The sequence below is a fragment of the Lepidochelys kempii genome, chromosome 2 (genome assembly GCF_965140265.1).
Source record: "Lepidochelys kempii isolate rLepKem1 chromosome 2, rLepKem1.hap2, whole genome shotgun sequence".
Lineage (NCBI taxonomy): Eukaryota > Metazoa > Chordata > Testudines > Cheloniidae > Lepidochelys > Lepidochelys kempii.
In genome coordinates, this window is record NC_133257.1 from 244566692 (window position 1) to 244593065 (window position 26374).

A 26374-nucleotide genomic window follows, 5' to 3' on the forward strand; every position below is an offset into this window, starting at 1 on the left:
CCTGCCCACACTCCACCCCTAGGCCCCCACTATTCCCCCATGGCCCCAGCCCAGGCTGCTCCTCTTCCCTGAAGCAGGCAGGGGCAGGGGCTGGGGCTGGGATGGGCCTGCAGGCAGCCCAGGACTCTGGGGTGGCTGGAGCCTTTGGGGCTGCCCAGCACTCCAGGGTTGGGGGTGCTGGAGGTGGGGGGCAGAATGGGCAGAGGAGGGGTGGGGCCCCAGGCAGCAGGGACAGGGGCTAGCTCCCCAAATAGGCAGTTCATGTGCCCCCCATGAAGGTGGGTGTGGTAATATCTTTTATTGGACCAACTTTTGTTGGTGAGAGAGACAAGCTCTCAAGCTACACAGAGCTCCTCCTCAGGACTGAGAAAGGCACTCAGAGTGTCATAGCGAAACACAAGGTCGAACAGATATCTTAGCATAAGTAGTTAGCACATAACTATCTGTCCGACCTTTGCTTTTTTTGCAACAGCGTTACACTGTTGACTCATATTTAGCTTGTGGTCCACTATAACCCCCAGATCCCTTTCTGCAGTACTCCTTCCTAGTCAGTCATTTCCCATTTTGTGTATGTGCAACTGATTGTTCCTTCCTAAGTGGAGTACTTTGCATTTCTCCTCATTGAATTTCATCCTATTTATTTCAGACCATTTCTCCAGTTTGTCCAAATCATTTTGACTTTCAGTCCTATCCTTCAAAACATTTGCAACCCCTCCCAGCTTGGTACATCCGCAAACTGCATAAGGGTAGTCTCTCTATGCTATTACCTAAATTATTGATGAAGATATTGAACAGAACCAGAACCAGAACTTATCCCTGCAGGACCCTACTCTATATGCCCTTCCTACTCTCTGGGAACTGTTTTCCAACCAGTTATACACCCGCCTTACAGTAGCTCTATCTAGGTTGCATTTCCCCATTTTGTTTATGAGAAGGTCATGCAAGACAGTATCAAAAACTTTACTAAAGTCAAGATATACCACATCTACTGCTTCCCTGCTATCCACAAGGCTTGTTATCCTGTCAAAGAAAGCTATTAGATTTGTTTGATATGATTTGTTCTTGACAAATCCATGCTGACTGTTACTTGTCACCTTTCAGAGTAACAGCCGTGTTAGTCTGTATTCGCAAAAAGAAAAGGAGTACTTGTGGCACCTTAGAGACTAACCAATTTATTTGAGCATGAGCTTTCGTGAGCTACAGCTCACTTCATCGGATGCATACTGTGGAAACTGCAGAAGACATTATATACACAGAGACCATGAAACAACACCTCCTCCCACCCCACTCTCCTGCTGGTAATAGCAGATCATCTAGTCTGAACTGCTGTATGGTCCAGGCCAGAGACTGCCACTGGTACCCCTGCACTGAGCCCGGTCACTTGGGTTTGATTACAGCATCTTTCCCCAAAGATGGAAAGCATCTTTCCCCAAAGATGCTGTAATCAAACCCAAGTGACCGGGCTCAGTGCAGGGGTACCAGTGGCAGTCTCTGGCCTGGACCATACAGCAGTTCAGACTAGATGATCTGCTATTACCAGCAGGAGAGTGGGGTGGGAGGAGGTGTTGTTTCATGGTCTCTGTGTATATAATGTCTTCTGCAGTTTCCACAGTATGCATCCGATGAAATGAGCTGTAGCTCACGAAAGCTCATGCTCAAATAAATTGGTTAGTCTCTAAGGTGCCACAAGTACTACTTGTCACCTTATTATCTTCTAGGTGTTTGCAAATAGTTTGCTTAATTATTTGCTCTATTATCTTTCCCAGTACTGAAGTTAAGCTGTCTGGTCTGTAATTACCCGGGTTGTCCTTATTTCCCTTTTTATAGATGGGCACTCTATTTGCCCTTTTCAGTCCTCTGGAATCTCTCCCTCTTCCATGATTTTCCACAACATTCTGCTGTGCTCTCCATTAGTTGGAGTTTCCTGAGGCTCATAGCTTCGTAGGTATATTGCATTGCTGCAGTGCAGACAGAAGGTGACAGAGGAATGTATAACTGATATCCAAACAATAACTATATCCATATTGCTGTAATTTTATCTAACCTCACAATATTATGGTTTGTTTGTTTTGGGGGTGGGGAGAGGGGGGAGGTTGTCTTGAAAGGAAACTGTCAATTTAAATTTGGCCCAAATTTTAAATTTTATTTTTTAAAATATAAAGGCCAATAAAAGTGTTTCCAAAAAAGAAGGGGAAAAATAAAAACATATGTTCCTAAATAAATATATCTTAATTTTTAAAAGCCAAACATTGGCATACTAAAAGTAGCACAGTAGAGCTCAAAAGAATGCTGAAATCCCATTGATGCACACAATGGTTGGGTGTTCTCTGTGAGGGACCCTCCAATATTAGAATTTGCTCCCCACTTGGTAGAAGCATGAACTTTCAGGGCACACTGAACGTTGCCAACTCTCACGATGTTATCATGTCTCACGATAAATCATGATTTTTTTTAATCCCTGCTCCTGGAGTCAAATGATTACCAAGAATCTCAGCTTTCATTAATAAAAATAACTAACTAAATAAATTTACTAACCCAAGTGGTTGTGTAGAAAATCTTGAAAATGTGAACCTTAAAGGCTTAGAAACCAAAAGCTATATAAATATAACCCACCTTTTATTATTTTTAAGATGTAATGAATTTAAGACAATCTCATGATTTGGAGGCGGGGTGATTTTTGAAAGCTTAGTGTAGGTAATTCTAATGAGATACTGAATAGCTTATCTTTTTTACAGGCCTTGGAAAAGGAATGGTTATGGAGTTGATGGGAATATAATTGTAATGGTGAGGAATTGCTGGAGAGGGATTTAAGCTTCTGAATTGCCTGGTTTGCTGGTAGGGTTATATTACATTGTGCTGATGTACTTTAGATATGTACCATCATTAGTTTCATAGCATTTTAAAGTATTCTCAAGCGTGCCTGGAGCACATGCGTAAGTGTCTTTTTTAGCATTTTATGTACATCCAAATAAGTAACTCTCTCATCAGTTTTCATTGGGCAGCCTAAGATAAATGCCAAAATAAACAGAATAAATACTGACAGGTAAATTGATTTTTAAAAAATTCTTAAGGTTAAGGCATTAGTAATAAAATAGATAAAGACATGTGTTTGTTTGCCAAAAAAAAAAAAAGACTTTTAGTTGACAGTGTCCCTTTTTTACCACAAGATTATCTCGAGATTGGCTGCAAAACTTTCAGCTAAAATTCAGAATTCCAAGTGGAAACACTACTCAAAGAAATTGGCCTTTGGGAAGTCCATGACTAAAATTTACAATAAGTCATGTATGATGGAAATGCTAATTGAATATGGCAAAAAAAAAAAAAAAAATCAGAGCAACACAATACTATGGACTTTACAAGGAAACAATTTACCTTTTTCCTCTCTGATTCACATTGTCTCTTGGATTCAGAAACAATGTAGCCCTTTTAAATATGTGCATAATTCTCGCAATGTGCACTAGTAAAATTAAATTGCTGGTTAAAATGCAATGTAAAGAAATACTGTCTATCAGTAAGACAAAATCTAAAAGGAAAAAAAAAATAGACTTTCCCTAACTTAGTGCAAGTGTGTGCTGGGAAGTACAGTTGGAACAGTTTATTGCCAGTATATGTATTATAGGGTAAAACTAGATAAGTAAAGGGGTATTTCTCTCTGTGTGTTGTGCATGTAAACTTCCATTAAGGAAATTTCCATGGAGGAAAGAGCCCTAGAGTGTTGTTCATTATATGTGAGAAAGGCATTAGGGGTTTTAATTAGTGCTGGGGAGATTGCTGTAACAAAAGCTATTGCCTGATTTGGGGTTTCATGACAAGCCCAAACTTGAGCTAGGCTTGCCAAAGGTTTGTAAAACTTTCATCTTGCAGGTTTCAGAGAAACAGCCGTGTTAGTCTGTATTCGCAAAAAGAAAAGGAGGACTTGTGGCACCTTAGAGACTAACCAAAGTGAGCTGTAGCTCACGAAAGCTTATGCTCAAATAAATTGGTTAGTCTCAAAGGTGCCACAAGTCCTCCTTTTCATCATGCAGAGGCTGAGTTGCTTGTAAACTTGGGCTAGTTTATAATACTTTCCTCGAGCACAAGCTACTGGATGGCATCACACAACCGAGAGCATGGTCTGGCTCTGGCCCTATGCCAGCTGACCATATTTCCTTGAAGCTATAAACCATCACTGGTGATTTAGCTGGGCTCTATACCAGTTCTCAAAAGAGCAGTAGACTATTATCCTGCACAGACCCTCCATGGGTCTGGAGAAGTGTCAGTGGGAGCTGTGGGTATTCAGTGGAATTATACAATTATTGGCAGTATAATTATACAATTATTATTCAATCAGCAGATGTCTCTGAGAGTTGCAGAGAGGGTGGGGTCTTTGATAAAGAAAGGACACAAAACTGGAACTCAAGCTGTGTGGAAGAATATTTATTTGTATCTGTAGTTTGTAGCTGGTTACTTTAATAAATGCTTCCTGTTTAAAATAGACTGTGTTTCTGTATATCACACCATTCAGTGCCTCTGAAAAAAAAAAGACTCCACTTTTATTGTGTTACTAAGATGTTGATTTAGGTGTCTAACTTTCCAAAATATTGACTTACTCATGTTGTACCCAAACTGACATCAGTTGTACTGTTGACTTCATGAAGACTATTCACAAGAGAAAAGGTTTCAGGATCAAACCAACAGACTATAGTTAAACATTTTTTCCCAGAAAGGATTGTGTCAAGTGCATGTGTCATAACTTTACAAATATATTAACCATTAATTGTTTTCATATACTATTAAAAATTCATAAATGCAACATGTGAAAACAAGGGTATCATGACAGTCTTGAAAAGAGAAATCTCTTTTCCTTTCATTGATATCTGAAGTTGAGAGTGACCTGCATCTGTTTCTTTAATTAGCTCCAAAGTTGCTAGTTATTATACCATCAACATTCTTTATTTTATCTTGCCAAAGTGTTGAAAGAGATTCATTAGACCTCTAAAATATTTTTCAAATGTCTTCATGTTGCCATAATGGAGTCATTGAGTGGTCTTAAGGTGCTATGAAAAAAGAAATATTTCACTGGGAATAAGGAAATGGAAAGATATAGCTCTAATCCAAAGTGGAAAAGACAGGTAGACTATGAGTGTTCCAGACTGGATTTGTACTTGCACAAAACCCGTGTTGTATAATAATCAGCTCATGCTTCCTAGCTTTGCTTCAGTTTAGTCCCTTAGGAAATAACAGAGATTGACAGTTCTAGGTTAAATGCTCAAGATTATATTTATTGCTTTTTACTTGTCCCCGTAATGGGGTTATTAAAAATAATGGTTTAGGACAGCATATGGGCAAATTGCAAGGAGCAGCTGTAAACGTAAGCTGCCAGGATGTGGGCAGCCTACCTTGCGTGGTAGTTGTGGTGGCAGTTTGGAGCAATGACAAGCTACCAGTTCAAGGGTGAAGCCAGAGACAGGGTCGACGAGCCAAGCCAAAAGGTCAGAAGCGGAGTTAGGATTGGGAACACCAGGCCGAAGGGTAAGCCAATGGTCAGCATCTGAGTCAGAATCAGGGAAGAGAGACAAGGACTAGACTAAAGCAGGCAGGAGTCAAGGCGGGAGCAGGACTTGAGCAAGAGATGGACCGGGAAGAAGAAGTGAGAGGAGGGCAGGCTCAGCTGCATGTGTGGCACGCACTGAGCAGCTGCTGAGCTGTTGCCACTGAAAGGCTCAAGTAGCAGGCTGCTGGGCTCCCCTTCCCAAACAGGAAGCATGACCATTTGGAAAAGGCTTGCTGGGCCCAGCTGAGCTCGCTGGTGCCTAGTGACCAGGCTGGGAGCCAGATGTGCTCCCGACAGTAAGTACAGATGAGTACAAAGTACAGATGAGAATGCACTTATGCTGGCAAAGTAGTAATGGTTGGAGGGCAGAGAGGTTTATAATGGGTTATGAAATGGTTTCCTTTAGACCACTGTTAAATTTTGGGCAGGTCAGTAGCAGAACTGGGTGCCATTTTTCTGATGAAACTCTTTTTCGGAAAAAAAAATATGCAGATAGGGTCAACCCCAACGTTTTATGATTTGTGTTGATTTCATCAAATTGTTGTTGCTGCAATAAAAATCTCTCAAAAATGTTTAATTTTGGCATTTTTGAAATAAAACATTTTGATTCTTTGATTCAAAATGACTCTTTGTTTAGAAATGTCCTTTAATTTTTAAAAGTTTAAAAAGTTAAAAAATCAAAACAAAATGTTTCATTTGGAGGTCAACTAAAACATTTCATTCAACCTGAAATGCATTTTTTTTTTTACTTTCGACGTGCTGAAAAAGAAAATCATTTTGGGTCATCAATTTTTTTTTTTCTGAACTGCCAGTAAATCAAAAAAATCAGTTATTTGCACAGCTCTAGGCAGTAGCGACTAAACTATCATCATCATAGGAAGCACAGGAGGTACATGAATTAAGTTAATTGACTCCTTGTATAACCATTGGATAGAAGATCATGCTATAAAATGCACAGCTGGCTCTTTCTGGCAGAAAATGTACACATGTAGATCCAGACCTGTCTTCTCATCCTGGAAATGGGCTCTTTAGCCTAAGGTGTGCTATCCTCAACAGTTTCCGTGTGTAGGGATTTGCGCAAACTCTTTTCCAGTTTTCCTTAGTGTGGCTTTGCTCCCTTCTTGAATGATCACTTGTTTGGTATGTTGTGTTCCTTTTTTCATCCTTTTCATCCATCTTTGTGTCTTCCTCTGTGTGTAGAAAGCAGCTGTCACATGGTGGGTGTTACTTCAGTCTAAATAATAATTAGCTATAATTCCTACTCCCAAGTGCAATTTCCTAAAACACTTGGAGTTTTAGACTCACTACAGTATCAATTCTGACTGCCTAAAATATTTGAAACCCAGATTCAGGCAGGTAAGGCATAATCACTTCCTCTCCTGGACTATCATCTAAAGTTGCTGTGCTCTGTTAAATAGTTGCCATGTTTTGCCTCAAAGGTAGCTAAAGTGACTCTTAAGGTTTTTAAGGGACAGTTTCTAACAGCCTTGCTCATATTAGGTTTGGAAGGATTAGACTTTATTGGATACATGTTGGTAAACATCAATTTCACCATTAAACACACAAGCCAAAGAAAAAAATATTTTCATCAATGATTAACATTTACAGATAGGCAAAGTAAGAAAAATGCAGTTTGAGAACTTATTAGAGTTTGATGTAAAGATATTTACTTTGTATATTTTGATAAGGGGTATGGACAATTTATTTTTAATGGTTATAAAGCTTTAACTTTTTGAATTTCAGCATCTATTGCCTAATTCCCCCCCCCCCATTTTGCCCCCCCTCCCGATTTCACGCAACTGTAAAAATGTAAATCTATAAAAAGAAAAAGAAATGCTTGAAAATAAACAGATATTATTCATGAAAATTTTTAAAGCCCATAGCACCTTATTATATGAGTAGCCCCATCCGTGGGACTACCTGTGAAGCATGCTGGGATAGCTCTGCATGAAAGTTGCTATATAAATGTAAGACATTCACACCATGCAGTCTTTGGCATCAAATCAGGCTTGGTAGCAAGAAGTACAATTTTTAGAGTAGATATATTGCTGTGCACAGGGTTATATATTAATTTAGTAATTAAAGGATTCTTTAGTTCTGATAGAACTAAGCCCAGAAGGGACCATTATGACTATCTAATCTGATTGCCTGCATAACACAGGTCATGGAATTTCCACAGTATTCATCAAGCCCATAACCCTATTAAATTGGAGTCCATGTGAGTTGTTTTTGTTTAGAAGAGCGTGGGAAGAGTCTAAAAGTTGCAACCAATGTCTGGCACCTGCTATATATTCAACTCTATATGTAAATATATATTAAATTTGGATGAGCTCCAAGGAATAGTAGTGGCTTCTAAGCAGGTAAGATTGATGATACTTTTGTTACTTTGGAAGCACTTTTCTGGGCCAGATCATCAGCTGGTGTAAATTTGTGTAACATGATTGACTTCAACGGTGCTACACTGATCTACACAATGCACAGTAAACTTGTGGAACTCTTTGACAGAGGATGTTGTGAAGGCCAAGACTATAACAGGGCTCAAAAAAGAACTAGATAAATTCATGGAGGATAGGTCCATCAATGGCTATTAGCCAGGATGGGCAGGGATGGTGTCCCTGGCCTCTGTTTGCCAGAAACTGGGAACGTGCAATGGGATGGATCACTTGATGATTACCTGTTCTGTTCATTCCTGCTGGGGCACCTGGCATTGGCCACTGTTGGAAGACAGGATCCTGGGCTAGATGAACATATGGCCTGACCTAGTATGGCCATTCTTAAGATCTGGCTTTTGTTATTTACCAGAAGTGCAGCAATTTATTAAGGATATCCAAAAGGTTTCCTGTGACTCTTCAGCACACAACAGGATCAAAACCATTTGGTGAAGGGAATAGAACAACCTAGCACATTTTTGTTGTCTCTCTGTCCCCATCTCCTTTTCTCCCTATTCTGTCTAGTTTTCACATCTACACAGAAGCAGTATTTTTTCACCTATTTCAAGTATTTGTTCCATGAAGAACGTATTGAAGAAGAGACACTTAACAAGTACATTGAAGCCTTGCCCTACACTGGAACATTGGTTAGTTACATTCTAATCTGTATCACTGTAGCCTCTCATCTAATCTTTTTTATTAACTATCTTCCTGGCCACGGTTCTTCATCAGTTACATAACATTCTCAAATGTATTTGAAGAACTAATGATGGGCTCTGTGCATTCAAAAATTTCAGAGTTTGGTCCACAATACTTCTTTGTCATTCCCACAGTTCTGAAGACAAGCACTGATTCAAGAACCTGATATATTTGTACCCTGCTCCATAAAACTTCCAATGTGGCCTCTGGCTACACCCCATGGCTATCAGTCAGCATACAGAAAAGAAGTACTTGTGGCACCTTAGAGACTAACCAATTCATTTGAGCATGAGCTTTCGTGAGCTACAGCTCACTTCATCGGATGCATGTCGTGGAAACTGTAGCAGACTTTATATATACACAGAGAATATGAAAAAATACCTCCTCCCACCCCACTGTCCAGCTGGTAATAGCTTATCTAAAGTGATCATCAGGTGGGCCATTTCCAGCACAAATCCAGGTTTTCTCACCCTCCACCCCCCCACACAAATTCACTCTCCTGCTGGTGATAGCCCATCCAAAGTGACAACTCTTTACACAATGTGCATGATAATAAAGTTGGGCCATTTCCTGCACAAATCCAGGTTCTCTCACCCCCTCACCCCCCTCCCAAAAACCACACACACAAACTCACTATCCTGCTGGTAATAGCTCATCCAAAGTGACCATTCTCCCTACAATGTGCATAATTAAGGTGGGCCATTTCCAGCACAAATCCAGGTTTTCTCACATCCCCCCCACCCCCATACACACACAAACTCACTCTCCTGCTGGTAATAGCTCATCCAAACTGACCACTCTCCAAGTTTAAATCCAAGTTAAACCAGAACATCTGGGGGGGGGGGGGGGAGGGAGAGGTAGGAAAAAAACAAGAGGAAATAGGCTACCTTGCATAATGACTTAGCCACTCGCAGTCTCTATTTAAGCCTAAATTAATAGTATCTAATTTGCAAATGAATTCCAATTCAGCAGTTTCTCGCTGGAGTCTGGATTTGAAGTTTTTTTGTTTTAAGATAGCGACCTTCATGTCTGTGATTGCGTGACCAGAGAGATTGAAGTGTTCTCCGACTGGTTTATGAATGTTATAATTCTTGACATCTGATTTGTGTCCATTTATTCTGACTTCCTAAGGAAACTTCAATCCATTGGTGATCTTCCTGATAACACCATCCTGGCCACTATGGATGTAGAAGCCCTCTACACCAACATTCCACACAAAGATGGACTACAAGCCGTCAGGAACACTATCCCCGATAATGTCACGGCTAACCTGGTGGCTGAACTTTGTGACTTTGTCCTTACCCATAACTATTTCACATTTGGGGACAATGTATACCTTCAGATCAGTGGCACTGCTATGGGTACCCGCATGGCCCCACAGTATGGCAACATTTTTATGGCTGATTTAGAACAAAGCTTCCTCAGCTCTCGTCCCCTAAAGCCCCTACTCTACTTGCGCTATATTGATTGACATCTTCATCATCTGGACCCATGGAAAAGAAGCCCTTGAGGAATTCCACCATGATTTCAACAATTTCCATCCCACCACCAACCTCAGCCTGGTCCAGTCCACACAAGAAATCCACTTCCTGGACACTACAGTGCTAATAAACAATGGTCACATAAACACCACCCTATACCGGAAACCTACTGACCGCTATTCCTACCTGCATGCCTCCAGCTTTCACCCTGACCACACCACACGATCCATCGTCTACAGCCAAGCTCTGCGATACAACCGCATTTGCTCCAACCCCTCAGACAGAAACAAACACCTACAAGATCTCTGTCAAGCTTTCTTACAACTACAATACCCACCTGCAGAAGTAAAGAAACAGATTGATAGAGCCAGAAGAGTTCCCAGAAGTTACCTACTACAGGACAGGCCTAACAAAGAAAATAACAGAACGCCACTAGCCGTCACCTTCAGCCCCCAACTAAAACCCCTCCAATGCATTATTAAGGATCTACAACCTATCCTGAAGGATGACCCAACACTCTCACAAATCTTGGGAGACAGGCCAGTCCTTGCCTACAGACAGCCCCGCAACCTGAAGCAAATACTCACCAACAACCACATACCACACAACAGAACCACTAACCCAGGAACTTATCCTTGCAACAAAGCCCGTTGCCAATTGTGCCCACATATCTATTCAGGGGACACCATCACAGGGCCTAATAACATCAGCCACACTATCAGAGGCTCGTATACCTGCACATCCACCAATGTGATATATGCCATCATGTGCCAGCAATGCCCCTCTGCCATGTACATTGGTCAAACTGGACAGTCTCTACGTAAAAGAATAAATGGACACAAATCAGATGTCAAGAATTATAACATTCATAAACCAGTCGGAGAACACTTCAATCTCTCTGGTCACGCAATCACAGACATGAAGGTCGCTATCTTAAAACAAAAAAACTTCAAATCCAGACTCCAGCGAGAAACTGCTGAATTGGAATTCATTTGCAAATTGGATACTATTAATTTAGGCTTAAATAGAGACTGCGAGTGGCTAAGTCATTATGCAAGGTAGCCTATTTCCTCTTGTTTTTTCCTACCCCCCCCCCCCCAGATATTCTAGTTTAACTTGGATTTAAACTTGGAGAGTGGTCAGTTTGGATGAGCTATTACCAGCAGGAGAGTGAGTTTGTGTGTGTATGGGGGTGGGGGGGATGTGAGAAAACCTGGATTTGTGCTGGAAATGGCCCACCTTAATTATGCACATTGTAGGGAGAATGGTCACTTTGGATGAGCTATTACCAGCAGGATAGTGAGTTTGTGTGTGTGGTTTTTGGGAGGGGGGTGAGGGGGTGAGAGAACCTGGATTTGTGCAGGAAATGGCCCAACTTTATTATCATGCACATTGTGTAAAGAGTTGTCACTTTGGATGGGCTATCACCAGCAGGAGAGTGAATTTGTGTGGGGGGGTGGAGGGTGAGAAAACCTGGATTTGTGCTGGAAATGGCCCACCTGATGATCACTTTAGATAAGCTATTACCAGCTGGACAGTGGGGTGGGAGGAGGTATTTTTTCATATTCTCTGTGTATATATAAAGTCTGCTACAGTTTCCACGACATGCATCCGATGAAGTGAGCTGTAGCTCACGAAAGCTCATGCTCAAATAAATTGGTTAGTCTCTAAGGTGCCACAAGTACTCCTTTTCTTTTTGCGAATACAGACTAACACGGCTGTTACTCTGAAACCAGTCAGCATACAGTCACACTGCCCCAGATTGCCTGTTGCAGAAGGTAGCTAGCAAAGATGATGTCACAGTAAACAGAGCATGCTGAGAATGAACCATGAGGTCTGCACATTAGACAGAGGCAACATTTCTGCAGCAGCTTATTGTAGGGAAACACAGATGGTTCTGTTTGAGCTCTTCTAACAGGCAGCTACAGAGTCCATGCTGTGATGGCTGCATCCAACTGTGCCAATCTGATTCTACCCAAATTCTGGCTGCATATAGGATACATATAATCTTCTTTGCTTGAACTGCTCCACCAATTTTACACACACCCTTCCCTCCACCCCACTCTTATATATTCGGGCAGCACCAGACTACCCACTTTTGAATTTTAAGCAATTCAGAAACATTACTACTGTGCATCACTGAATGACAACGCTTGGACAATAAATACTGTAACCTTGTGGAATTAGAATTTAACCAGCTCTTGGACAGTATCATGACCTCCAAGTAGAATACAAACCTTCCTTAAAACATGTGGCAAATGTAGCTGTCAAGTAAGAATTTCTAGCCAGAACATTTGAAGCAGTTCTACATTGCTACTTGTGAGTTAGCGTAACTGTAGTTAACTGGATATGACATTGGTAATATAGTTCTGAGCCAGGATAAATTTCAAAAGTAAAAGTATATATACATCTTGGAATAGTGTTTTATTTCAGTGTGTGGCCTGTTTGAATTTGATGAAGAAATCCATACTAGACATTTTTTTCTAGTGTCTTGTTTGTCTCTAGAAGACCAACATGGAATGGTCTAAAAGAAGCATCTGTGGTACACTTAAATTTCATGTGAAGAAATTAGCGGGGCATGTGTGGATTCTTATTGTTTGATCTTCCCTGTCTAGCACAATAGTAACATCCTCAATGAACCTGAACACATTATACAGAATCCCTCTCACACAGAGAAAGGCTGGATGTCCTTAACTGGTGGTGCACTGTTTGACATTTCATCCTTCATCGTACTATGAGTCTCTTCCCCTTTTTTTACACTTCTGCAGTCTCTTCCCACAACACTAACAAACAGATTGAACCAGGTTTCTTACTTCCACAGACCCCTTCCCTCCTTTGTTTTGTTGTTGAAGTGACAAAATTACGTGACCCATTTTCTCAATCTTCAGATCTCTCTCTGAGTCTTGAAGTGAATAAAATTTGAGTGAACTTGTGAAAATGCTGCTAAAGCTTCTCCAGTTTCCACTCCCACTTCCTCCAGCACTCCTGGGTATATGTAATCTGGCCAAGGAACCTTGTCAAATTTAAAAGGCTGTAACCTTTTAACAACCATTTTTCTGCTGCATTCTGCGCACTCTAATTTTTCATCTGCTTCCCCTAGAAATCTGATTCCTGGTTTGGATAAAATTCAATCTTCATTTATAAAGACAGATTCTGAGTAAATGTTTAGCATTTTATCTGTTTCCTTCTCCTCTAATTCCCTTTCATGTTCCCATTTCTCTGTAGCATATACGTATTTGACAAAAATGACTTAACTCTGTCACTCCCAGCAGAAAATTCATATGATCTTCTAAGACAATCTCTAACATGCTGGTAGAACACAGCCAATCTTTTTAATTGGAATGACATGTAAGAATTGAAATAGAGAGGAGTGAAGCTGATGAAGGATGTGGTTTTGTAAAACTCTTATTATTGGGGGGGGGGTCAAAATGAGTTAAAATGTATTCATTTTTTACCCTGTTTTTTTAAATCTATTTTACTTCTACAGTGCTTAAATTTTTTAATTGCTTTTTTCTAGCTTAAGGGAAGTCTGTGCTATGCATTGAAGACCTACATCTCCCAAAAGCTGAACTGGAACAGGTAGGTGTTCCATATAATGTGTAGCTAATATTGGACCAGAGCCTCCGCTGGACTGAAATTGATGGATGTACACTGATTTACATCAGCTGAGGATCTGACTCATTGTGTGTATTTTTTCATTCAAATTTCTTTCATCCTTTTTCCTCGCAGTTTCTCTGCATTTGGTTTTTCACTCTACTCACTCTCAATCCAATCCTGTGTGTAACTCCTATTAATGTCCTATTAATGTCCTATTAAGGCTCCAGAGGGCACAGGAGCAAGCCTAAAGGGGTTAAATGAAATCTACGCTCACTTCCCATGAGAAAATACAATCGTCTGTCTTATTTTCCTATTAATGTCAGTAATAGGTATATACATGCAACTACAAGAGAACAATTCATGTAACTGAGCAAATTGCAATACATTTAACTTCTTAATGGTCAGAGTCAAGTGAATAATTCAGAAGCAATATTTCAGATGACGAATGTGGACTGTTTGCAGAACATGTGCTGACTATATTTCTGGAGTTTATTCATTGTTTAATTTCACTCAAATATTTTCAAATTTTAAATTAATCAACCGTTTAGTCAGAATTTGAGTAGCGTTGCTTAAATTGATCTCTTAAGTCACATGGTATTTTTTCTGTTCTCTGAGTAGATAAATATTTCCAGCACAAATACTTACGTCTTGGAATTTAAAATTCAGGTCCCATAAGTACTTGCAAATGAGTTTGAAATTCACTTTTTGTTACTGAAACTTGATATCAGTAATGTGCATAAGAAAGCAAACACAAAGGAAGCTAAAATGTAATCATTTAGCTATCCAGATCAGTGGTTCGCAGCCTGTGGCCCGCGGGCCACCTGCAGCCCATCAAAGTAAGTTGTTTGCAGGCCACGAGACATTTTGCTGACATTGACCATCTGCAGGCACGGCCCCCCGCAATGCCCAGTGGCCACAGTTCACAGTTCCCGGCCAATGGGAACTGCAGGAAGTGGCGGCCAGCACATCCCTGCGGCCCGCCACTTCCTGTATCTCCCATTGGCCGGGAACAGCGAACCGAGGCCACTGGGACCTGTGGGGGGTCATGCCTGCAGACACTCAACGTCCGCAAAATGTCTCGCAACCTGCAATCAGCTTACCCTGGTGAGCCACATGTGGCCCGCAGGCTGCAGGTTGCCCACCACTAATCCAGGTGAATGAGAGTTGGCAAAGGCATCATTTCCCAGTTTAAATACTACTATTTAGTATAGTATTTTCTTATTGCTCATTGCTTCTTAATCAAAATGCTATAAAAACACTAACTACTTAGTCCTCTCCTTGCTTCCCCTCCCAAGCTCTACCCATGGCACCATACTTCCTCCCTGCCTACTAAAAGTCCAATCCTGGTCCCACTGAAGACAATGGTAAAATGTCCATTGAGTTCAGCGGTGCAAGAACAGGCCTTTAACCACAAGAATCTTGCTTCTGCATCACTGACGCAATGGGTGTTTTGCTAGGCTCCAGAGGGCACAGGAGCAAGCCTAAAGGGGTTAAATGAAATCTAAGCTCACTTCCCATGAGAAAATACAATCTTCTGTCTTATTTTCTGGGCCACTTACACTATACTGAGAAATCTCATTGTTAGAAAACATGACAATGTTATGGTTAGACATAAATGAGAGAATAAATGGATGTTAACCAGAAAGGGGATCAGTTTTTATTACTCAGATAGCGTGAGGTCTGAAGGTGAACATAGAGGGTCATATGAACAAACAGGGAATATGAAGACTACAGTGTATTGTAAATGATTTAAATCTACCCACTTCCAAATACACATGCTTTGACTTTGATTGGAAAAGAAGAGAGTATATTCAGCCTGTCAATTATGTCCTTCTCTTATGGAGCTGCTTAGCAATGGTCTGGGGAGACATCATGCTTCAGTTCATAGGTTTGTGTCATGGTCTCTGGAGCTTTGGCAGTTAATATGCCAGATAATAAAATGTATTTACTAATAACACACCAGACAAATGAGCTGTTAAACTATAGCGGAATGAAAGTCAGATTAATCAGACAGATAATGGAGTATAAAAAGAAATGACAGCAGTACCTCCCCGCCCCCCATTCCCCACCATGGCAATGCACCACTCAGTTATCCCATAAAAAGAATAAAGTTATAGTGAGGTTTAATAGCTTGATGTTACCTCTGTGTGTGTTAGGCTACCAGCAACATTTTCAAATGTAGGTGGAAAGAACTGAGGCATCATCTCCAGTTTCTTCCCCTTCCCTCTTTCTATATGTTGAGTAAATCTGAAAATAGTCCTATTGAAATCAGTTGGCTAAATTCTTCCTGGTCCTTATCCTAGTTGCTGAGGTGAAGGGAGAGAGTGCAGATGATGGCTGCTGTTTTGCAAATAACTGGTTTTTTTCCAGTCCATTGGCCTAACCAAAAATATAGCTTCATTATGGGTCCACCCAAAAGGAAATGTGTTCACATTTTAAGCAAACCAAAAGAATCAAAGAGATTTCATTTCATTTGGATCAAACAAAACATTGTGTTTCATGTTCAAGTTTTTAAACCTTTTTAAAAACAAAATTGCAGTAAAATTCAGAAAAAAAGGCATTTCAAATAAAAAAGTGAAACATTTTGAACATTGTTTTTAAAATGGCAAAACTAAAGATTTATATATATAAAAACAAAAAAACCCTAATTTGGCAATTTCAACCTGAAATCACAAAACCTTTCCGTCAACCTGAATCTTCATTTGCGTGAAAAAGTTCACCCAGCTCTAGTATCTGCATTCAGAGGAGGTTTCCCCAGAGTTACTATCCTACCGTAGCATTACACTTAAACAGGGGTGAGGATGGGCCAGGAGAAGAAGTCTCTAGATCACCATCTGCACTGGCTAATGGAGCTGTCTATATTAATAAAGAAGTATAGTAGCAGGCACACAACATCTGGCTATACAAGACCTGTGGGAGGCTGTCAGCAGGTACTTCCTGATGTGCTCATCACAGACGTGGTAGGAAAAAGGAAGGCAGAGATTGGAACAGTTCCCCAAAAAGTACTTGGCATTCATTCTCATTTTCCCATAAGTTTTCAGAGCTCAGTGTGCCCGAAGACTTTTCCCTTCTGAGGAGTCCATAGTTTTTTTAAGGCAGCCAGCCACAGTCTCTGTGCCCATAGTCCCCAACCCAGTATCTTCTTCCAAGGTGCTGCCTCTCTTCACTCTGCCAACAAACTTTGACCTGCACACACAGCCTTTACGCATGTCCCTCTCCATTGCTGTTTCCCTTAGCAGCAGCATTTCCCCTGTTCCTGCCCAAGTTAGAAGAACCTGCATTTCATCTGGCCTCAGGCTGCTCCCATTTTCAGAATGCTGTGCTAAAGGATACTAATAGCCAGTCCTTCCTCTCCTCCACTCTATCAGCCAACTTCTGGAAGAACACAGGTTTTCTCATTTTCTCTGGGACAGTTGACTCAGAGTCCATCATGCGGCAGTGGGCATTGGCTGGGTTTCTCCGCACAGTATCCCTTTCTAGTTCCCCTCTGTTGTATATTTAACCTTCACCCCTGTTCCTGTTTTATCCACTTGCTGTTCCAAATAATTATGTGATTTGTGATCCCCTCCCTCATCCGAAGGGGGAAAGTCTTTTGTTCTGGTGGGTTACGCCCGCCACACCTCAGAATTCTAAGAGAGTGAGTCACAATGCTTCTCTAGGGCTGCTCAAGACCGCACAGCAAGCAATGCAGGGTGATGCCTAGAGTAGACAGCACAATTGAGCCAAATGGGGCTACTTGTGAGTAACATACATAATGAGACAGGTGGCTGAACCAGGCCCTCAATAAACAAAGAAACAGGAAAGGCCAAGGGCACTCATGGCCAATCAGCTGTGGTCAAACAAATCATATCTGAATGGATAGACTATACCACTGTTTCCTTATGTCTGAAAGGAACAGGTGAGTTAACCCTTCAGGTCTCACAGGGAATTAAGCTAAATCAGTTTTTTCTTCTAAAATGTAAATATTAAGGATATCTTTTAAAATGTGAAAAGAAAAGTGGCACCTTAGAGACTAACCAATTTATTTGAGCATAAGCTTTCGTGGGCTACAGCTCACTTCATCGGATGCATACTGTGGAAAGTGTAGAAGATCTTTTCATACACACAAAGGATGAAAAAATGGGTGTTTACCACTACAAAAGATCGAAGAACACTTCAATCTCTCTGGTCACGCGATTACAGACATGAAAGTTGTGATATTACAACAAAAAAACTTCCAGCGAGAGATTGTTGAATTGGAATTCATTTGCAAATTGGATACAATTAACTTAGGCTTTAATAGAGACTGGGAGTGGCTAAGTCATTATGCAAGGTAACTTATTTCCCCTTGTTTTTTCCTAAACTTCCCCCCACCCCCTCAGACGTTCTTGTTAAACCCTGGATTTGTGCTGGAAATGGCCCACCTTGATTATCAGACACATTGTAAGGAGAGTGATCACTTTAGATAAGCTATTACCAGCAGGAGAGTGGGGTGGGGGGAGAGAAAACCTTTTGTAGTGGTAAACACCCATTTTTTCATGCTTTGTGTGTATAAAAAGATCTTCTACGCTTTCCACAGTATGCATCCGATGAAGTGAGCTGTAGCTCACGAAAGCTTATGCTCAAATAAATTGGTTAGTCTCTAAGGTGCCACAAGTCCTCCTTTTCTTTTTGCGAATACAGACTAACACGGCTGCTACTCTGAAACCTTTTAAAATGTGCATTGTCAATCAAGTCTGAAAACAGTCCTTTAAAGGCATGTCTATCATTGCACAGTGGTCAATATTTTACCATTTAAAAAAATAACCTTTCCCATTAAAACTGACACTGTCAAGGCATTAGTAAATCATTTGTTTGGCCTGTAATAGAGCTCTTTCATTGTCTCTTGGCCTGAATGTTGGTTCATTAGTGCTGAGCTAGTTTAATTATAAAGAGCATTGACAGACATTAGCTTCCAAATTAAAATGCAAGAAATTGGCAAAGTGCTTTAGAAGAAACAATGTACAGTAGGTCAAATTGTTGGCCTAAGGGTATTCCTCAGAAGACAGATTAAAAAAATAATCAGCCCTCTCTGAAAGATGTGCATTTACCTTCAGTGTCCACGAGGACCTTTCCTTGCTTGTAAGAAATACGAGCCCTATCTTTCTGTTTGGTGCAAATGTAGTAAGCTGTTTAAATCATTAGTACTTAAATTTAAATAAAAACAATGTGCATTGTTAGATTTGTAAACATTATTGGATGTTTTCCAAAACTTATTTTTCTTGAGCACACTGACTCAGCAAGATGGGTGTTAATAGGATTACATGAAAAGCCACATTAAACTAATGTTATTTATGCTATTAAGTCAAGCTCCTGAAAGATTGTAAATATGACATTTCCAGTTACCTATGTAAACTTTATTCTGCCCCTTTGTGTACCCGTCCTGCGCACAGAAAGAGTCAGGGGTCCTGCTGAGAGAATACCATGTGATCATGTCATTAAAAACGGTACCATAATTCATATACATGGGTGATTTGAGTTAAGGTTGCAGAGGCAACTATAAATCTGATATTTTCTAACATTTGAGTGTTTGACAAACCTGAATAATGTTCTTTTAATTTAGGGTGCTTTTTCACCCTCCATGGATATGTAGTATCCAAGGATTTTTTTAAAGGAAAAAGAGGTAAAAACAAATTCTACATCCCCATCATGCAGCATCAGGGTTTACTTACAGAAACATCAGCATAGACTGTTATCATTTGAGCTACAGGACTAGCTACATTAGCTGGCAACAGGCTGTTATCCCAGAAGGGGACTCACCAGTCAGGAAGTGCTTGGGGTGCAAGGAACCCGGACTGGCTATCTGTTCCAACCCCCACCCTACAGCAGCTCTCAGGCTTCCCAGGACAATGTGTACTGTTGACACTGCTGCAGCTACTTTGGCAGAGACATGAGCCCAGCACTTAAGTGTACTCATGTTTAGTTATTATTTTGTCAGGTTGCCAACATTTTCCTGACAAACATGAGCAAACCTCAGTAAAATCTGAATAGAAGTTCATGGGATAAAGAAAAGGCAACAGATTTCCTCCTAATGCATTTCAAAGGCTTGCAAACAATGGATATGCTAGAGCTTCTCAAAAAGAGGTTGCAAGAAGAGAATCTTTTATAGTCAAAAAGTGTTAGGCAACCTAAACACAGGGTTGCATTTAGCTACAATTACAATTTAGCTAAGGACATTTCTGTGCTGGCATATTTACCACCTATTCTTCATGGTTTTTAAAAATATATATATTTGTACTGTATTTTGAGTAGATCAGATTCTAAAGCAAAGCACACTGCAGTTCTGCACTTTGGATTCAATGTACTACAATAACACAGTATTACCATCAGAATGTTAAGAATCATTACGTATGATTTATGTGGGTCTTGCTAGAATTTCTTTGTGTTGCTTCTAGTAAAAGCAATTTCCCACCTTCCTGGCAATGCTGAAAATACCTGCATTATATTGACATAAACCACTCTTTATCAAACATACAAAAAATCTTGCTAAGAAATATCTTTTTACACATATTTAAGGGCCACATCCGCAAAGTATGTATGTAAAGCATAAGTATGTAAAGCATGTAAAGCTCTTAAGTATGTAAAGCACAGATTTAAGTGCCTAAATCTCAGTTTTAGAGACCAGTTTGATCCACAAAATCCCTGCCTGATAGCTGCTTAACCCTGTAAACACCTAAATTCACTTAGTGACTAGATTTCCACTGTAAATTTCGTATGTTTCTGCTTCTGGGCATGTATGCTGCTGCCTCACTCCAGGTGTCCAGATGCCTATCTCCCACCTAAGCCCCAATGCATTCTTCAAACCAGGGGAAGATAGGCTTTCCTCCACCCATATCAGCTGCAGGGCCTGACACAATAGTCATGTTATGAGCGTGCCTAACTCCACACCAAATGGCTGGCCAGTGGGCGGAGTGGCAAGGACCTCCTGATAGCCATTCTGCTTTAATTAAATATTAATTGGGCCAGAGCAAGAATCACTCTATAGTCCAGTAGTTAAGGCACTCACCTGAAAGGTGGAAGACCTCTATTAAAATTCCTTTCCCTCATCAGGCAGAAAGGGAAATTGAAGCAGGGTCTCCCACATCCCAGGTCCCTTGCCCCCCGGGGTTAAAAGTTATAAGGAATCCTCTTCCTCCTCCTCTGCCTCACCAGCCATTTGGTGAGGAGTTAGGCACCTGCCTAAGTCATTCGCACAAGAAATGGATTAGGCTCCTAAGCCACCTGACACCCATCTCATCAACATATCCTGTTGGCTAGCATAGGTGGCTCCTGTCTTGTGTGCTAGCTTCTGTGGATGCCTCTCTCAGAGGCCTATCTCTCCCCATTTGTTGTACAGGGAGACTAGGTGCCTAATGCAGGCTTTGTGGATCTAAGTGGTTTTCAGTGCGCCTAAAAGTTAGGTACTGCAATGCTGAGCATGATGGTGTGCAAGGGCAGAGTGTGCTAAGAGTCTGCTTTTCCCCCTAACCCAGCCTGCATAAAGGCCAACAACAACTGTAGTCCCTGAGCTCTGGGGAGCCTGGATAGTACTCTCTCCCTACTCCCCCAAGGAGCACACAGTGCCCCCAAAGGGACATGGATTGATGGGAAACCATAGCTCTGTCCATTTTACACATATGACATCAGAGATGGACAGTCAAGAAGGGAGAGTAATGTGCACCCCATGAAGGGTTAGCAATGGGCCCATTGCCTTTGCACACCTAGGAGCTCTAGGGCAGCCTCCCGGGGCACCTCCAGGAAGAATTCAATTTCACTCCACCTCCCAAGGAAGGGCTGTGTCTCATAGACACCACTGAGTCTTTGAATTGCAAAGAGTAGAGTTTGCAATTTAACTGAAAACAAAAGTCTTATAAAATGACCTTCCAGCCACTGGGAGGGCAAGTCATTTGACGCAGGCGTTGTGGGACTCAGATGTTTGATCAGAGGTATCAACACCCTGGGTACCTAAGTGTTCGTTGTAAACATCACAACATTGTCTGGCACAGAACATTACAGTCTGTTGCCACACAAGAGATTCAAGGTTGAGTTACCAGTCCAGCCTTCTTTAGGAATGTAGTTATAATCAGCATCTATGAGGGTGGGGAGCAAGGGAAGTGAGGCTGGTTGCATTGCTAAATAACATTCACTTCTTCTGATCTACTTGTGTGTTAGCATCAGTTCCCAAAGAAGGTGTTTATTTGATCTGCCAGCTGGAAGGAAGATAAAGTGGCTGCCAGAAAGGGTTCATCCATGAGTTAAAAACTAGGAGAGGTGAGAAGAGTGAAACTTGAACACAAAAGAGCTGCAAAGTTAGAGACACAGTAATTTGTTAAATAAAAGCAGAGCTGAGCCTCAGCTCTGCATTCAGTGATAATGGCTTACATTTATATAGTGCCTTTTATCCAGAAGGCGCACCAAAGCATTATAAACAACAATGCAACAGAGCACAACAACATCCTAGGACATTTTAGGACAGGAACTGAATGATGCTTTATCAAATTGAAATTGCAGGAGAATTTTTTATATAGGTTTTCACATTGGAATTCAGCCAAGACATCCAGGTTAACATCCACATTTTTGTGAAGTGGCCCAGGGGAACCTTAATGAACACAGCTTTAGCCAGGACCTTGATTTTATTCCTTATCCAAGAGCAACAGCTCTTGTAACAGAGAACTCCCGAACACTATGCTGCAGCATTTGTTCAATTCAGGCTTATGGGGAGAAGTGCAATTTAGTAGATAGTAAAGCTGTTTCCTGCATCACCCATGTTTTCTTTGGAGGCCTACCAAGAACTGGTTATGCCCAACCTTTCTTAACTGGTGACAGTTGATGAAATACGGCCAAAGGTGCTCAAGTTGTAGGCGTCTAATGATTTCTCTGATATGCCTTTGTGTGTGGGGGGGGGGGTTGTATCTCAGAAAGTCATTCATAATTTTGTGAAGAACAGCATGAATGGCACTTTCCCACTGAATTTAAGGAACCAAGTTTTGTATTGAGAAGTTATTTTAAAAAATAGTGGGTCAAATCTTCATCTAGTATGATTTGGCTTGGTGTCTATAAAGCAGTGGAGATCTGGGGTGAAATCCTGGCTCCACTGAAGTCAATACCAAAACTTCTATTGACTTCACATTGAGATCTTCACCTAGGGTGACCAGAGAGCAAGTGTGAAAAATCAGGACGGGGGTGGGAGGTAATAGGAGCCTATGTAAGAAAAAGCCCCAAATATCAGGACTGTCCCTATAAAATCGGGACATCTGATCACCCTATCTTCACTCATCGACCTCAAAGTCAGTCAGGCACCCCAGAGCTCCTATTTCAAAGCATAATTACCATATTGTTTGATCATCATCATGTCTTAGAGCTAATACATTATAAAATCATCCAAGGCCTGCTATTTATCACTCAGAAATGTTTACTTATTGCTTAAGGGGAATCATTTTAGACATTTATACATATACATACACATACATATATCATATACATATTATACACATACATACATCATATGCATCTGATGAAGTGAGCTGTAGCTCACGAAAGCTTATGCTCAAATAAATTGGTTAGTCTCTAAGGTGCCACAAGTACTCCTTTTCTTTTTGCGAATATCAGCTAAGTTATAACAGTTACAAGGGGAACGAGTCTGTCATAGAGTACACATCTATGCCTCAGCTTCTCCACACAGTTTCTATTGCAGTCAAGGAGGACCTGTTCCTGCAGTCCCCTATTCTCCCAGGTCTCTATCCTACATTGAAGTCAAAGGCAAAACTCCCACTGATTTTAAGGGTGTAGGATCAGGCCTCAATTGACTTCAAAGAGAGTTTTGAATACCTGAGAGGAGGGGAGGCTTTGGTCGTGGGATGCATATATATGAAAATGAGTTTGTCCCCTGGAAGTTGCAGTTTATCAGCTTATGTAAGTAGGAGAGATCATGATATAAGTCTGCAGCTTAAAATACAATAGATACTAAATACAGATACAGACAGAGATACTAAATAGATACAGACAGAGATACTAAATTATGGGATGAGTTGCAGTAAATGCTTCTGAGAATGGAATTATGTAATGGATCTGGTATGAAACAACATAAATGTATGTGATATTTGAGTTTATATCAGAGAGAGTATTATACAGGGAAAACACCGTTCTAAACCTATACCAAGAGCTTTAATCTCAATCAGGATTTTCATGATTTATATTTTATATATGTTTTATATTTTGGATGTACATAATTGAAAGGCAAAATCAAATTTGATTAAAATAATCAAAATATAGAATGACCCACTGCATTCAGGAATGCTTATTTCAAGAGGAATATTTTTGAGGAAGAAAAATAGATGAAAATCGTCATGTTTATTTTAATATAGTTATGAACATATTGTTATTGGAGTAAAATAGTACCCAGCAACCCCAATCAAATATCAGGGTCCCATTCTGCTGGACTCTGTGCAGACAAGTAGCAAAGTAGTAGAGCTGGTTGAATACAGAAAGAAATCTGTTGTGAGAAATTTCAAGATTGTTTCTATAGTGCAAGGCTCAAAACTGAGCAAGTTCTGTTTCTTTATCAAAAGTTTTCACAATGTCTATCAATTTTTAAATAGAAATTCTTATCAAATGTATTTTAAACTATGCTGAACAATTCCATATACTAAAAAATGCAATTGATAATGTTTTAAATAAAAACTGATCAAAAACATTGTGTAAACATTCATGAAATACAAGAAATGTAGATGACATCAACAATTGTTCACAAAAAGTTCCATTTGAAAAAAGGCCATTTTTCATCAGAAAAAAACTTTTTTTTTTCAGAAAAAAAGTCACTAGCCCTTCAAAGAAGACAGTTTGGGTTTGTGATAGTTAAGATAATACCATAACACAATTATATATATATATCAAACTCTGCAAGCTACAATGTACCATCCAGGGAGTACGTATAAATGTGGTGATGTGGCAGGAGACAAGTGGAACAGGAAGCAATCCCACAGCCATAACTTTCAGCTTACCAAGGCCCATTGCAGGATCAAAAAAGAAAGGACATGAGACAAAACAAAGCACAGGAACACTGTCATGTAAGGTATTTTTTATTTTATTTTGCTAAATACCATTGGGGTGTATTCTGTCCTTAGTTACACCTTCATTTACATTGATAGGCAGATTTTGACCCAATTCTCAGGTGGTATAAACCAAAGTCAATGGAACAACAGTGTTTTACACTATCTGAGGATCTGGTCCATTACCTACAAAGCCACTTTCCCAAGATGTAATTCATTTGCAAAACAACAAGTAAAGCAAGAAGTAATTTGTGCACAATGGAGAAAAAGAAAATAATTGTGAAACCTTCAAATGGTGGATAGGGAAAAAGGTCAATATTTTTGCAGCTGACTTTGTTCATTTGCATGCTCCAATCCTGCTTGTTGAAATGCTCTTAAAGTTCTCTTTGGTTTGAAGTACAACTTTTTAAACTGTGAGAAAAACCAGTTGGGGCCCAGCTGCACTCATTAGGCTGCCTGAGGGTTAACATAGCAGGTAAGCAGGCAACTTGTGGGTTCTTACTCCTGAGACTGGTCCTTTGAAAAAGATACAGATGAAATTTGGCTCTAAAAAGCATCCATATAATGAGAGTGTGGGGGATGGGATGTAATGAAAATCAATAACATGTATTTATTCCATGTTTATATATATATATATACACTCACACAAAGAGAGAGAGAGAGAGATTGAGAGCTCATATACAGTAGTATGGGACCAAAGTAAATATTGCAATCTTGTCCTCAACCTGGAATTCAAGTTTGCCTAATCATTCTTTCTAGTCCAGTAACTGGCACACAATATTAATATGAAATGGGCCTTCTCCTGCTTTATTTATAAATAGCCATAAAAAAAAAACAAAAAAACTTGCAGTCACTCACACTTTCCTGTGTGTGCTTTTTTTCCCCTCATGTTGGTTGCATTGTAATGGCTCTAGAAAGGAAAATACATAGCATCTGCTGAAGGCTGTGTGATTACCTGAAATCATAATCCCCGAAAGAGAAAATACTGCATTTGCCAAACTTTCAGTCTCATCCTTTAGTCACGTGCTGCATCACCACAACAAAAAGATACTTGAGTAGACAGGAGCTCATAGTGGAAAATGTGTAAGGAACTTCATGGAGCCTGTACAAAAAAAAAAGGCCTTCAAAGTTTATTTGTGCAGCTTTTAAGACTCAGTCAGTGTTATGGTACCTCCATGAAAGAAGAAACCCCAAAGCAAAATGTTGTTAAAGCAATAAAATTCAAGCTCAAAAAAAAAAAAAAAGAGAGAGAGAAAGGTGAGTTTGGCCTGTCAAATATCTGTAAACTAGAGCTGATGATCATTGGACTTGAAATTTAAATGTTATGATAGCCAAAAATGTGTAAAGAGATATGCCATAAACAGATGCCTTTTTATTTTGAGGACTCAGATACTAAGAGGTGAAGCAGTTCCAGATTTCAGTTCTTCTGGAAGTCCCTTCTGAAAGCCAGGAAGAAAACTAGCAAGAAATCCAATCTGGTGGTCAACAAGAACCTTAGATGCCAAGTCTTTTGGCTTTAAGGGAGGTTATTATCTGAATGATTCTCTATGAAATCTCATTACGAAGTGAGTGCGCCAAGATGAGCTAATC

At 40.3% G+C, this 26374-nt stretch overlaps 1 long non-coding RNA gene across 1 annotated transcript in view; it reads left to right on the forward strand.

The window, feature by feature from the left end:
• Positions 1-13241: 13241 nt before the first annotated feature.
• Positions 13242-26374, forward strand: part of LOC140906080 (uncharacterized) — a 29074-nt gene continuing 15941 nt past the window's right edge. Inside the window, exons 1-2 of the long non-coding RNA XR_012157037.1 lie at positions 13242-13299; positions 13660-13721. This is a non-coding gene — a long non-coding RNA (uncharacterized lncRNA). The remainder of the gene's footprint in view (positions 13300-13659; positions 13722-26374) is intronic.